The sequence below is a fragment of the Megascapheus bottae genome, chromosome 20, assembly GCF_031878675.1.
Source record: "Megascapheus bottae isolate mThoBot1 chromosome 20, mThoBot2.hap1, whole genome shotgun sequence".
NCBI classification, from domain to species: domain Eukaryota; kingdom Metazoa; phylum Chordata; class Mammalia; order Rodentia; family Geomyidae; genus Megascapheus; species Megascapheus bottae.
In genome coordinates, this window is record NC_143528.1 from 29,282,689 (window position 1) to 29,294,581 (window position 11,893).

At 44.3% G+C, this 11,893-nt stretch overlaps 1 protein-coding gene across 1 annotated transcript in view; it reads left to right on the top strand.

Annotated features, from left to right (window-relative positions):
• Positions 1 to 11,616: 11,616 nt before the first annotated feature.
• Mfap3l (microfibril associated protein 3 like) overlaps positions 11,617 to 11,893 on the top strand; it is a 39,543-nt gene continuing 39,266 nt past the window's right edge. Inside the window, exon 1 of the mRNA XM_090354198.1 lies at positions 11,617 to 11,725. The gene's annotated coding sequence lies outside the window, so the exon portion shown is untranslated. The remainder of the gene's footprint in view (positions 11,726 to 11,893) is intronic.

Consider the following 11,893-nt stretch of genomic DNA (forward strand, 5'->3'; position numbering starts at 1 on the left):
GAGAAGCCTGGCAGCCAGCAGAAAGAAGTAGCTTAGAAAATCCCAGTCTTGTCTTTAGAAATCTGCAAAGTGGAAAAAAAAAATATCTGCGAGGCGTTTTAAAATACCAGTCATGAGCATTGCCCGTCAGCTGCAGCCTGACATCCTGTGCCCCCGCCCCCAGGTACCCCCAGCCCTCTCCCCCAGGCATGACACAGGGCCTCTCCTTTCTATGGCAGCAGCACGCCTCAGCACGCTTCACTTCATGCTCAGCACCAAAGCGATGGTGAGACCAGGCTGAGTGGCCTCCAGCCTATCTTCTAGGAACAGGGAATGGCAGAGTCAGTGCATGCCTGGCAAGACCATGGCTACTGAGCAATCTAAACACACAAAAATGACAGCTTTGCCAACTTGGGGATTTATCCGCATAGACTAGTGTTGCTGGACTTTCAGAGTTATGACAGTGATGCACAGGCCAAAGACGAAATTGGCAGCCTTCTGAACAAAGTAGAAGAAAGAATGAAAGAACTGAGGCTGAACAGCTCTGGCCTGGCCCTGTGAAGCAATTACCACCCATAGTTCAAGGAGGGGCCATCCACCCATACTGGTCCACTGCTGATGGGTACCTGAGTATGACAGTCTTAAAGGAGACGACCATGAGATTCTAATAAAGGACTGTTAGAAGGGAAAGAGTTCGATTATGTGATTTATGATCTGACAGGGGTTCCAATCTCCATATCTCTAGTAGATTCCACATGGAATCTTAAGTTTCTCAGACTGATTCTTGACCTCTCAATGAGAGTACTGAAACAATATGGGAAGTACTTCACACAGGGGAACTGTGTCAATCTGACTGAAGCCCTATCATTTTATGAAAAACAGCTCAGGCACCTGTATATTGTCCTGTAGGATTCTCCTAGGAGATTGTCTGTGTTCCTTCATACTTGGAATTGTGAGTATTTTACACTGTTTGGAAGAAAGCTAACCCTTGAGGATGCACTTCTCTAATCACATGTGCTACAAATAGCTTTCTGGACTTCCATATTCTGTGTATCTAAATGAGTCAGGTTATTTTCATTGTGGATTCCTTCAAGTTTTTGCTTTTTAATAGCTGTTTTTTATTTGAAAAAGTCAATGGAAAATGTATATTTTAATGAGCTAGGGCGCTAATTTTCTTTTTTTTCCACAAGTCAGCTGAATGACAATTACCACAGCAAAGACTTAAGTGCACTGACCCCCAATGTGATTTGTGTTGCTTTTTATTTTTGTGTGGCCTTTTGTTGTTTAGTTTGGGCAGATTTTCAGTCTGGACATTTGGAGGGATGAACACCTTTGTTTTGTTCTGGAGGGAAATTCTTTCCCACAAAATTCACTTAGGGATTAAGTATGGTGCTTATGAGAGAAAGTTCACAATGAGTGGACATAATGCTTCAATTAAATTATTTTTAAAAAAAAATAGAGTGCTTGCCTTGCATTCACAAAGACCCAGGTTTGATTCCCTGGTACCACATGCATAGAAAAAGCCGAAAGTGGGGCTGTGGCTCCAATGGTAGAGCTCTGCCTTGAGAAAATCCAAGGACACTGCTCTGGCCCTGGGTTCAAGCCCCAGGACTAGCCAAGAAAAAGAAAAAGAGGAAGAGGAGGAGGAAGGAGGAGGAGGAAGAAGTTGGAGGAGGAGGAGGAGGACAAGGACGAGGACGAGGAGGAGAGGAGACCCTGAAGCCTAGAGAGACAACTCTCCTGGCTTTGGATGTTCTTTAGTCTATGAATTGAAAGTTCTGCTTATCAATGAAGGGAGTCTTCAAAGTATGAGATGGAAGACAACAAGGATTAAGAAATCGATTTTTTGCCAGTCCTGGGCTTGAGTTCAGGGCCCAAGCACTATCTTTAGACTTTCTCAAGGCTAGAGCTCTGCCACTTGAGCCTCAGTACCACTTCTGGCCTTTATGTATATGGTACCGAGGAAACAAACCCGGGTCTTCATGCATGCTTGGCAAGCACTCTAGCACTAGGCCAAACTCCAGGCCCCAGAAACTGATTTTTCAATACAGACAACTCATTTGTCATTTCCTGTTGAATCTCCTAACTACTGAGAGGAATGTCTAAGAGAATCTTGGGCTATTATATCTTGAATGGAAACATTTGAAATGCCCAGTGAAGCTGCTAATCTTTACCAGCAGGTGGCAGTCCTGCTGCAGGATGAATTCTTGAAAGGCACAGTTTTAATTTTTGACCACTATAATTACAAAAGCTATTTTTAAAATTATAAAAACTAGAATTTATATATAAGGAATTGGAATTAAAGATTACTTAATTATACTAGTTCCTGGGGTTATTTTGACTACACCTGCTCATTCAATTAACTACACAAATATAACTTTTTTGCTATTAATATAGATACTAACTGAACCCATCAACAAGACATATTTCCACATACTAGATAAAAATTATAATGGATAGACTATTCCAAGTCACCACAAGGAGGAGAGCATATTTAGTATTGATTTTCCAATTAAGACATTTAATAATTTGCTTTTCTATGAGAGATCCGTGTAACATCATCTGAAAATGTCAAAATTTTTGTGCCAGTCCTGTGCTTGAACTCAAGGCTGAGTGCTGTCTCTGAGAATTTTTGCTTAAGTCTAGCAATCTACCACTTCAGCCACAGCTGTACTTACAATCTTTTGGTGGTTAATTGAAGAGAAGAGTCTCACGGACTTTCCTGTCCGCGCTGGCTTTCAATCCTCAGATCTCAATTCCCTTGTGGCTAATTTTGTGTGATAACATCTATAGAAAACCATCCAAAGCTCACAGAGCATGGCTCGGTTTACCCCTTTGTAGATGTTGGTGATTCCCAGTTACTTCCATGCCAATAGTCTGGCCACAGTCAATGCAACCAATGAAATAGATTCTCCTCACCACTCAGCAGCATGGACTGATAAATGGCAAAGACAAAGACCCTACTGAAAAGTTGTACTGCACTGACAAGAGTGTGAAAGGAAGACAAATATCTCCTCTTCTTACATTCTTATTCTTCTCATCCCATGGTTCTATCCTGGGCTACTGTCAAGGAGTTTACATCTCTAACTGTAAGAACAATTACAGATAGCTTCAATTCTGAGAAGCTGATTTTAAGGGACTAGATTTTGAGGTGATCTGCATGGGTCTCTCACAGGACCCTTTAACCACAACAGGTGGAGAGCAATGCTCTGTCCAGAAAACAACAACAGGTCCTCAGCCCATGCTGAAAGGGCTGACAGGTATTTAAGGGCACTACCATCATTTGCCACCATAAATATCTATCACCTTCAACCTTGTGACAGAGGACAGGGTGGAGTAGTAAGGAGCCTGAGAATGATGCAAGACAACTCCCAAGCCAGTGTAACCTTGACCACCCAAAAAGCACCTATCACCCCATATGTTTGGCTTTCAACATAACTTTTGAGAAGGTGTTTTTAGATACAGCTATTTTCCACAGGAAGCAAGTCCATGGCAGAGCCAGGACAGCTGAGTAAGGGAAATTTCAAGAGGGAGAAAAACAACACAGTGACTTATTTAAAGTCAGAACTACATCTTAAAGTGGCTTTTTCACAGTTTAGTGCATTCCGTATGTACAGCCTCTCCTTATACCCATGTGAAAAAATGTACTCAACATAAGTCAAAAGGCCCAAGATTCTTGAACTATGCCATTTCTGTGTTTCCAACTTGTCCATTATATCACATTTTGAACACCTTAAGTTAGACAACAACTGCTATGGAAAAGAAGTGTTCACCTGAGCTGATATCTGAAAAGAAGCAATCAACCAGCTCAGCATGGGGTCTCTGAACACTGCCCTGTGATCAGGCAACAATATGTGAACAGCCTGGCTCACTTCTGAGAAGTATCTTTGATTCTAGTAGCAATTATGGTTCCTCATTTCATCCTCTCACAAGGTGTTCCAAAACATAAAAGAAAAGCAAGTGACATGGTCCAGAAAAAACAAGCAGTGTGACAAACACAAGCAAAAACAAGAGACTCAGAGGAGGGAAAAAACCCCAAAACTAGACTGAGATTAATAGAACCAAAATGAGCAAAGAGCAAATGTGAGGAAACTAAATGGCCAGGGTATTAAAATAAAGAAAAGAGGGGCCAGGAGTTTGGCCTAGTGGTAGCGTGCTTGCCTAGCATGTACGAAGACCTGGGTTTGATTCCTCAGTACCATATACACAGAAAAAAGCTGGAAGTGGTGCTATGGCTCAAGTGGTAGAGCCATAGCTTTGAGAAAAGTTCAAGGATAGTGCTTAGACCCTGAGTTCAAGCCCCATGACTAGCAAGAAAAAAAAATAAAGAAAGTAAAGAAAGAACAGACAGCAACTTCACCAGACCAGATCAACTTTAATGGAGAGTTGAGGCCATGGTGACCTAAGAAGAGTCAGGAGACAGGAGACATGGCGTAATGGTGGCAGGGGTGGAGAAACTGAAGTAGGGTCATGGTTAAGGAAAGGCTCGCAGCGAGTGTTGAAAGAGTCTCTCAAGTTTATGGCACAGGTCTAGCAGGTCCAGGCACCTATGGTTTGAGCAGATTCCCAGCATAATATGTGTACAATCCAACCTGTCAAATGGTCAGAGGGCAGAGTGAAGGAGTGATGGTTTTCTATAGACAAATATTTCGTTCTCCTTTGTAAAACTGGCATCTTCAGAGCCATCTTTGGTACTCCTGTTTTTCTAGTACCCTCTGGATGGGGGGCATAGAGCCAGGTAAATTAAGGGTAGAAAAATGGCTGAGATGACATGCAGTTCTATTCCGAGTGAACTCATTACCTACCATATTTCCCTTGGGCAATAGGCACTAGTGGACTTTTAATGTAATTAAATGTAATATTCATGTCACGATCCAAGATTCGTAAAGATGGCTAGGCATCATTCTCCTTTCAAGCTTAGTCCATTTTCAGTAATTACAAGTATGGGCCAGAGCACACACACAGCATTATAAATCACTGAAATCAATCATGCTGCAGGAGATGTGTGTAGTTCTTTTCATTGTCTTCTCCAACAGTGCATGCTAACTTGTTGACTGCTAGCTGGACCTTTTGCATCCTCCTACACCTGTGAGCTGTTAAGCCACGATTTTCATGCAGTTTAAGAAAGCTGTTCCATTTAGTTGATAAACACAATCACAACATAGCTCATGGCTTAGAAATGGCTGGTTTCAAAGTCATCTTAAAGCAATAAAGCTGGGAAGTGAGAGCACACATCTATCATCCCAGAAGCTCAGAAGGGAGAGGCAGAAAAATCTCAAGGTCAAGGCCAGTCTAAGGCCATCTCAAAACACAAAATACAGACAAAAGATCTAGATTTGAGGTGAGGGAGGGTGAGGATATATAGCTCAAGTGGTAGAGCACTATAGGCTTGGGTTGAATACTCAGTATCAAAAATAAATTAAGGCAGAACTGGAGCTGTGGCTCAAGTGGTAAAGTGCTAGCTTTGCACAAGAGAAGCTCAGGAATAGCCCCAAGTTCAAACCCCAGAGCCATAAATAAATAAGTGCAACAAGGAAGGCTCATTGCAATTGATAATGTGAATGCTAATGTGTTACAATAAGGAACCCTTGAACCAGGTTGCTGAGAGAAATACTAACTACATATAGTACAGTTAATCTTTCGACTGTACTCATGCATCACGTCCACACTTTCATCCTGAAGTCATTTCTAGCTTTGTCCCTTTGCTTGCTGACCCAAGCAGCAAGAAAAATATTGATGACAAATCAAAAGCATGCCAATGGAAAGTGAAGACTCAGCTCTGAAGGGAATTACTTGAGGTCAAAGTCTGAAGACATTTCAGACCAACTAGAAACTGATGGTCTCTACTTGAAAATGTCCGTTTCCAAGGAACTCCAATAGGTAAGGACTAATGCTAATTTCCGATCCAACAGAACTGATAAAAAGTTGCAGGGTTTGTATCTGCTTATAAATCAAGTGTTCAAATCAAGAAGCCAATTTCCTCAGCAGACTAATTTGTAGTTACAACATAATCTCCATGATTTCTCTAAGTAAATAAACGTCATTGGTATAGGTGCTCGTCTTTGATAGATAAACGAACGAGCTATTCCTGCAATTACCCACAGGAAGTGTATTTGTTATTTGGGGAGAGAGACCCATCACCATGTTGAGGGCTGCCATATTCGCACTCCCCTCATTTGTGACTGAAGAGAACAAAGCTGATTTCTGTTTCTAGGCTTAGGTCACCAGAGAACTGTGAAATCATTCAAAATGAATGTTACTGTCAACCCTGCTCGCTGTGATAACAACCTTGAATATCCTACACTTCTCGTGGAGCCCCTGGGGGTAGACTCTGGACTTGGGACCACTGACTCCCTGCTCCATTAGGACAGTCTTGAGGACTGAGAAGCTACTACTGAAGGTCCTTCAAATCCACACTGAATGAGACTGTTCTTCATACTCCGCCATCTTTACTTTTATAAGCCCATAACCTCTTTTCCTAGGGCCTTCCTTCTCCCCTGACATCCTCCTTGGATTCTTCCCTCCCTCCCTGCCTTGACCACACCTTAACCTCTGCCTCACAGAAGCTCTAAGTCTACAACAAGATCTGTGGGGTCACATTATTCAGAAAGGTGAAATAACACACACGTCCATTCCCACAGAAAAGTGCCACATGACTTGCCACGTCTCCTTCGAGATTGCTCACCAGAAGCAATGAAACATTTATTCCTTGTGGGATGGCCATGAAGAAGTCTCCTGCCCTCTGAGCTTGTCAGTCCCTCTCTTCTGAACTGCATTCTGAAGTGGGCGGCCTGGCTTCCTGGCCTCCATTCTGGGAGCGAAGGAGTCAGCCACTGGGCCATGATGCTGGAGGGTGGCTTGTTTTGTTTGGATGTTGGTTTTCTTTTCTCATCTATGGAGGGATGTTTGGCCTGTCTTTCTCCCTCCTTCTTTTCTTTCCTTCCTCCCTCCCTCCTTCCCTTCCTTCTTTCCATCCTTCCTGGAGAAATTGCAAGTGAGAAACACAAAATTCCAATCTATGGGTAAGACATGACTGTTCCAGAATTAGAGCAAGACTTTTCACCCCTTGAGAGATTACCTGCTCCCCAATCAGGGTCTCCAAAGCTTCGTTTTATGTTTCTCACCAAAGAGTGCTTTCTTCTAGCCATCCCATGTGTCTGTCCATCCCCTGCACATAGGAGGCTGAGTCTTCCTGCCAAAAGTCCATGTCCCTAAATACACCAGTCTCTAAAACACAGTAGATTTAGAGAGAATGGTCAATTCCACCCCAAGATGGCAAACTGTCCAAGAGAGAAGGGCTTTGGGATGTCCCAGAGGAAAATCAGGAAGGGTGTAGATCTTCAAACTGGAGTTTCTGCCCCCTGTGAGTTACAGGCAGACCATTTGACTTCTTGGTTTTTCCAGCTGGGTAACAGGTTGGACCACACATAGGCATGTGTACCTCCAAAGGACCAACTTCCGTGTATAGTCTTAACCCTTAATGAGGAAGGATTATTTTCCTCATGCTGACTCAGCCTGTTCGAGAAGTATTTGCTTTTAATTTTCTCAGTGTGTGGTTTCTAACTCCCAGGATCAAAGCAACCTCATATAGGATGTTATTCCCTCTCACTGCCCCACTCCAGAAAGGGTCTAAGGTAAAAATTTTCATTGTCCTACTCACTATCCACTGAAGGAAGCATAACTGAGGAATACAGTGCTAGCAAATAACACTGGCTTTGATTGTTACCAAATAAAGTCCATGGGTGGCTTCAACACAAAAACAGTAAATCCATTAGGCCACTTTTCAGACTCTCTTAATATAAACCAGGGCTAATTAATAAACACAAATATGGAAAACATTTTTGAATGAGCTGATAGCCCTCGTGTGTGTGTGTGTGTGTGTGTGTGTGTGTGTGTGTGTGTGTGTGTCCTTGCCAAAGTAAACCAAAATGGAGGTCATTTGAAGTTCTGGTCAATAGGTACTATTGAGATTGAGAACTGTGTCTCAAATATACTGTGTCCCTATTTGAGAGATCGGGAGGCTTGATAAAGTGCCTCCTGGACCAGTCTAGCCCGAAGGTCACAGCAAGTTCATAGACCCACAGGTGATTGTTCCCATCCTCCCCCTCTCATAGCTAGTTCTAGAAATTAGCTAATGACTTGGATAGAGCTTCCTAAAAGGTCCATCTGCCTTCATAGGGTGGTATGTGTTGAAATAAATAAGTTTATCTTCTAAGGAGGAACCACATAATTAGGTTATAACTACACTGCCAAAAAGAAATACAGTGATTGAGGACAATGGAATTTGAGGGCTAATTAGCAATCCAGGGCTGAGCTTCATGTAGTTACAAGTCAAACAGGCACATCACACTGGCTCACAATGCTTCCTGATTTCTGAAGGTTTGAAGAAAACGCACTGGGTTTCTGGAGGTCAAGCTTGACAACTTACTCATGTTCTTCAAATGAGCATAATCAGGCAGCCGATATGACTTGTTCTCTGATTTTGTTGTCTTTACAATCTATTGACAGGCCTCAGGGAGCATTTTAAAAATTAACACACTTTAAATATTATATCAGCCTATCAGTCATTGATTAAGTAAAACTCTACTGACATTGAGAAGAAAGATACCACGATGGGAGGAAGCTGTCGCTAGCAAGTAATGTACATAATGCAATGGAGGAGATGGAAGAAAGGAAGTCAAGGTCAGAGTCATCATAGAAACATGGTAAGTGAAGAATCCTGGAAAGGTCAGCTGATACCCAGTCTGAAATCACGTAAACAAGGTGAGAGAGTGGAAGGGAAACAGGAGAAAACAGGCACGTGGAGATGTAGGCTTGTACAAGAGGTGATTTAGATTGGCCAAGACATGAGATATTAGAAGACACTCACTGGAGACTGATGCGGGTAGGCAGGCAGGGTGCAGGTCATGCTTAAATATTGAGTACACTTCAAATTGAGTTCACTTAAATGTTCTTAGCAGACCCATTGCTAAGAATTTACAATGTGATATATAATTATTGCATACAATTTCATATAATCTGCTTAAAAAGAAAAAATCTGAGGGGGTGAGGCAACTTGGATAGGAAGAGATGCCACAGAGAAGATGTTTAGGTCACTGTGCTACAGTTAATGGTGAGGGCAATGGGGATTAAAGAGGGCCATGCAGGTGGCAGGGTGCCAGGGGACCTGCCGGATGGCAGAGGAAAGGAAGGTGAATGGATTTAGAAATACCCAGTAATCATGGTAGAAAAACAGAAGAGCAATTGCAGTTCATGAATTCCATTTTATTTTATTTTTTCTAATTATTCATGTAAAGGTGATGTAGAGGGGTAACATTTCTTTTTTGGACAACACCATCCCTTCCCTCACTCTCTTCCAGTCATGAGCTCTATTTAAGACTGACTACTTTTGAGTCCTCAAGAGTCATCATCCAGTTAAGATGTTTTGTAGATTATAAAGATCTGATCTCTTAGAAAGAGGTGGGAAGGGTTCAAAGATAACATATTAACTATTAACAAGTGCTAATTGATCAGAACAGGTGTCTTTGTGGCCAGAAAACAATTCCAGCAGGAAACCACCGACAAAGCCATATGGACACACAGCAACTGGTGCAACTTTGGCACTGACAATCATCACGAGAAATGAGAGAGCACAGGGAAGCAGAAAGTAGCACTCAAGAGACTACCATGGCTGGCGAAAAGGAAGAGATCTGGAGGAGAATGAGAAAGAGTAGTCACAAAAGAAAGAGGAGGTGTCACTCTTCTTGAACAGTGTTTTGCTCCTCCGAGCAAGAATGAAGTCTCAAAGCTCAGAAGAAAAATGGCTGAGTGACCCCAGTTCACTGGTTCAGAAGCCAAGGCAAACTTGTATTCTTCTAGAAGTGGAGACGGTGACTCCAGTCATTCTGACGCTGAACAGTGGCTAATCAAGGACCTCAAAGAGCAACTGTCACTGGGCCTAGTCTCCCCAACAGCAAACACCACTAAGAACTGAGCCAACAGCTCGTCTTCCACTTGTCAGGCAAACCCACCACAATCCCATTTGTCTTCCAGAACTCCAAAAAAGTCTCTCAAACACCTCTCCCCTCCCGGTTTACCAATTTGGGAAAAAAAATAAACCTTTTTTTCTTCTCTTCCTCAGACTTCGCCTCTGTAAAGGAGGATTCAAGGCAAGTTCCCCACATCTAAGCAAGTTTGTCTAAAATAACATTATTCTGGTTCTCAAAGATTAAAAGAGAGGAAGAGGAGAGGAAACTGAGTAAATGATGACATGTTTAAGGAAAAAACGTATTGCTGAATTCTTTGAGAATGAAGATGTAGATTTAAGTTAAATAGGTTCTAGTGCAATTGCCAAAAAAACAAAACAAAACAACTTACTGAGCTGGGCACAATGGCACACACCTGTCACCTGTCATTCTAGCTATTTGGGAGTCTGAATAGAAGCATAGAAGTTCAAGCTAAAAGAAAAAAGTTCTACAGATTCTATCTTTAAATTACTCAGTAAAAAGAAAAAAATAAAATATAGGGCTAGAGGTGTGGCTCAAGTAGTAGAGTACCAGACTTAAGTCAGAGGCCACAGCACCGAAAGAAAACATTTAAAAGCTCCTGAATAACTTGAAAGATTCGTTTTCTTGAAAGGCAGGCTGGGATGAGAAGCTCTGCGGGTTAAGCTCTCGAATTATTGTGCGAGATGCGACCCCACCCCTCACCCCCCAAAAAAGGTTGGTGTATAATTTCTGATTTCAGTCCCCTAGGGAAAGTGGTCTGCATTGGCTGGGAAGCCAGGCCCCGCCCCCTGCCCCGCCCCCCGCCCCGCCCGCCGGGCCCCCGCCGCAGGGGTCCTGACCCGGCGTCCACGCCTCGGGCTCTCCCGCGCCTGGATCCCCACTTGTCTCCAGATCCCTGCGCTGGTGACCATTCATCGCAGCCACACCAGCCTTGAGCGACCGACCGGAGACGGCCACGTGCGGCCGTGCGGCACGGCCCGGAGCATGCTCAGTCGGGTCCAGACCCACTCCTGCAGGTCCCGGCTAGGGGCTCGCTCGCGGTCACAGCCTCTCACCCCGTGTAGTTGGCCAGGGACACCGAAGGAAGAGGGACGGAATGTTGCTTCAGGGCTTCCCGTCCTTTGGACAGCCGTACCTGGCCCGGAGGACGGAACAAGCCCGGTCTGACTGCAGGAGCCACCGGGATCCTTCATTTGGGAAAAACGAAATCCACTTGTCCGGGTTTTCCGGGTAATCGACAGCGAAGAGGGTGGGAGTGGAGTAAAAGGAGGGCGGGGCGGGGACCCGAGGGGCGGGGCCGGAGGGGCGGGGCCCGGCCACTGCCCGGACACCCAGGACACCTGCCTAGCTGCGAGAATAATTAACACGGACCACCACAACAATGACTCACTAACATGCTGGGGTCGCGGCTGAAGCGTCTGTTTTAATAGAACATAACTGTGCTCTGTACAACACCCTGATCACACTAAAACTGTATTGATTTCAAAGAAACTAAGCGAAGAAAGAAATCCAAATACGCCTTATTAGTGACTTTCGCTATTGTATACAAGTACGACTTTTCCTTCAGGCCGTGGAAAATAACCATTTTAGAATGATGCAACGTAACTATCCATTGGCTGCGAGTATTTAAGAAAACGAGAGGAAAAAGTCTAGAACACAGTCCTTCAGAAAGCCTCAGCGAACCGGGCGAAACTGGCTTGGAAGGACCTGGGGAGCGGTTTCCCGGCGAGGTGGCTCTGCAGACGAGCCCGGGGAACTGGGTAGGTCTGCGGGTGGGCTGTCGGTTCCCTTAGGCCCCGGGAGCGGCTCCGGGAACCCCCCCCCCCGTGTCCGTGGGCGCCCGCGCGCGGCCACGCTCGGGGAAGTTGCCCGCAAAGCCGCGGAGCGCCCCGCCCCTCCCGACAAAGACCCGCCCCGCTGTCCCCGCC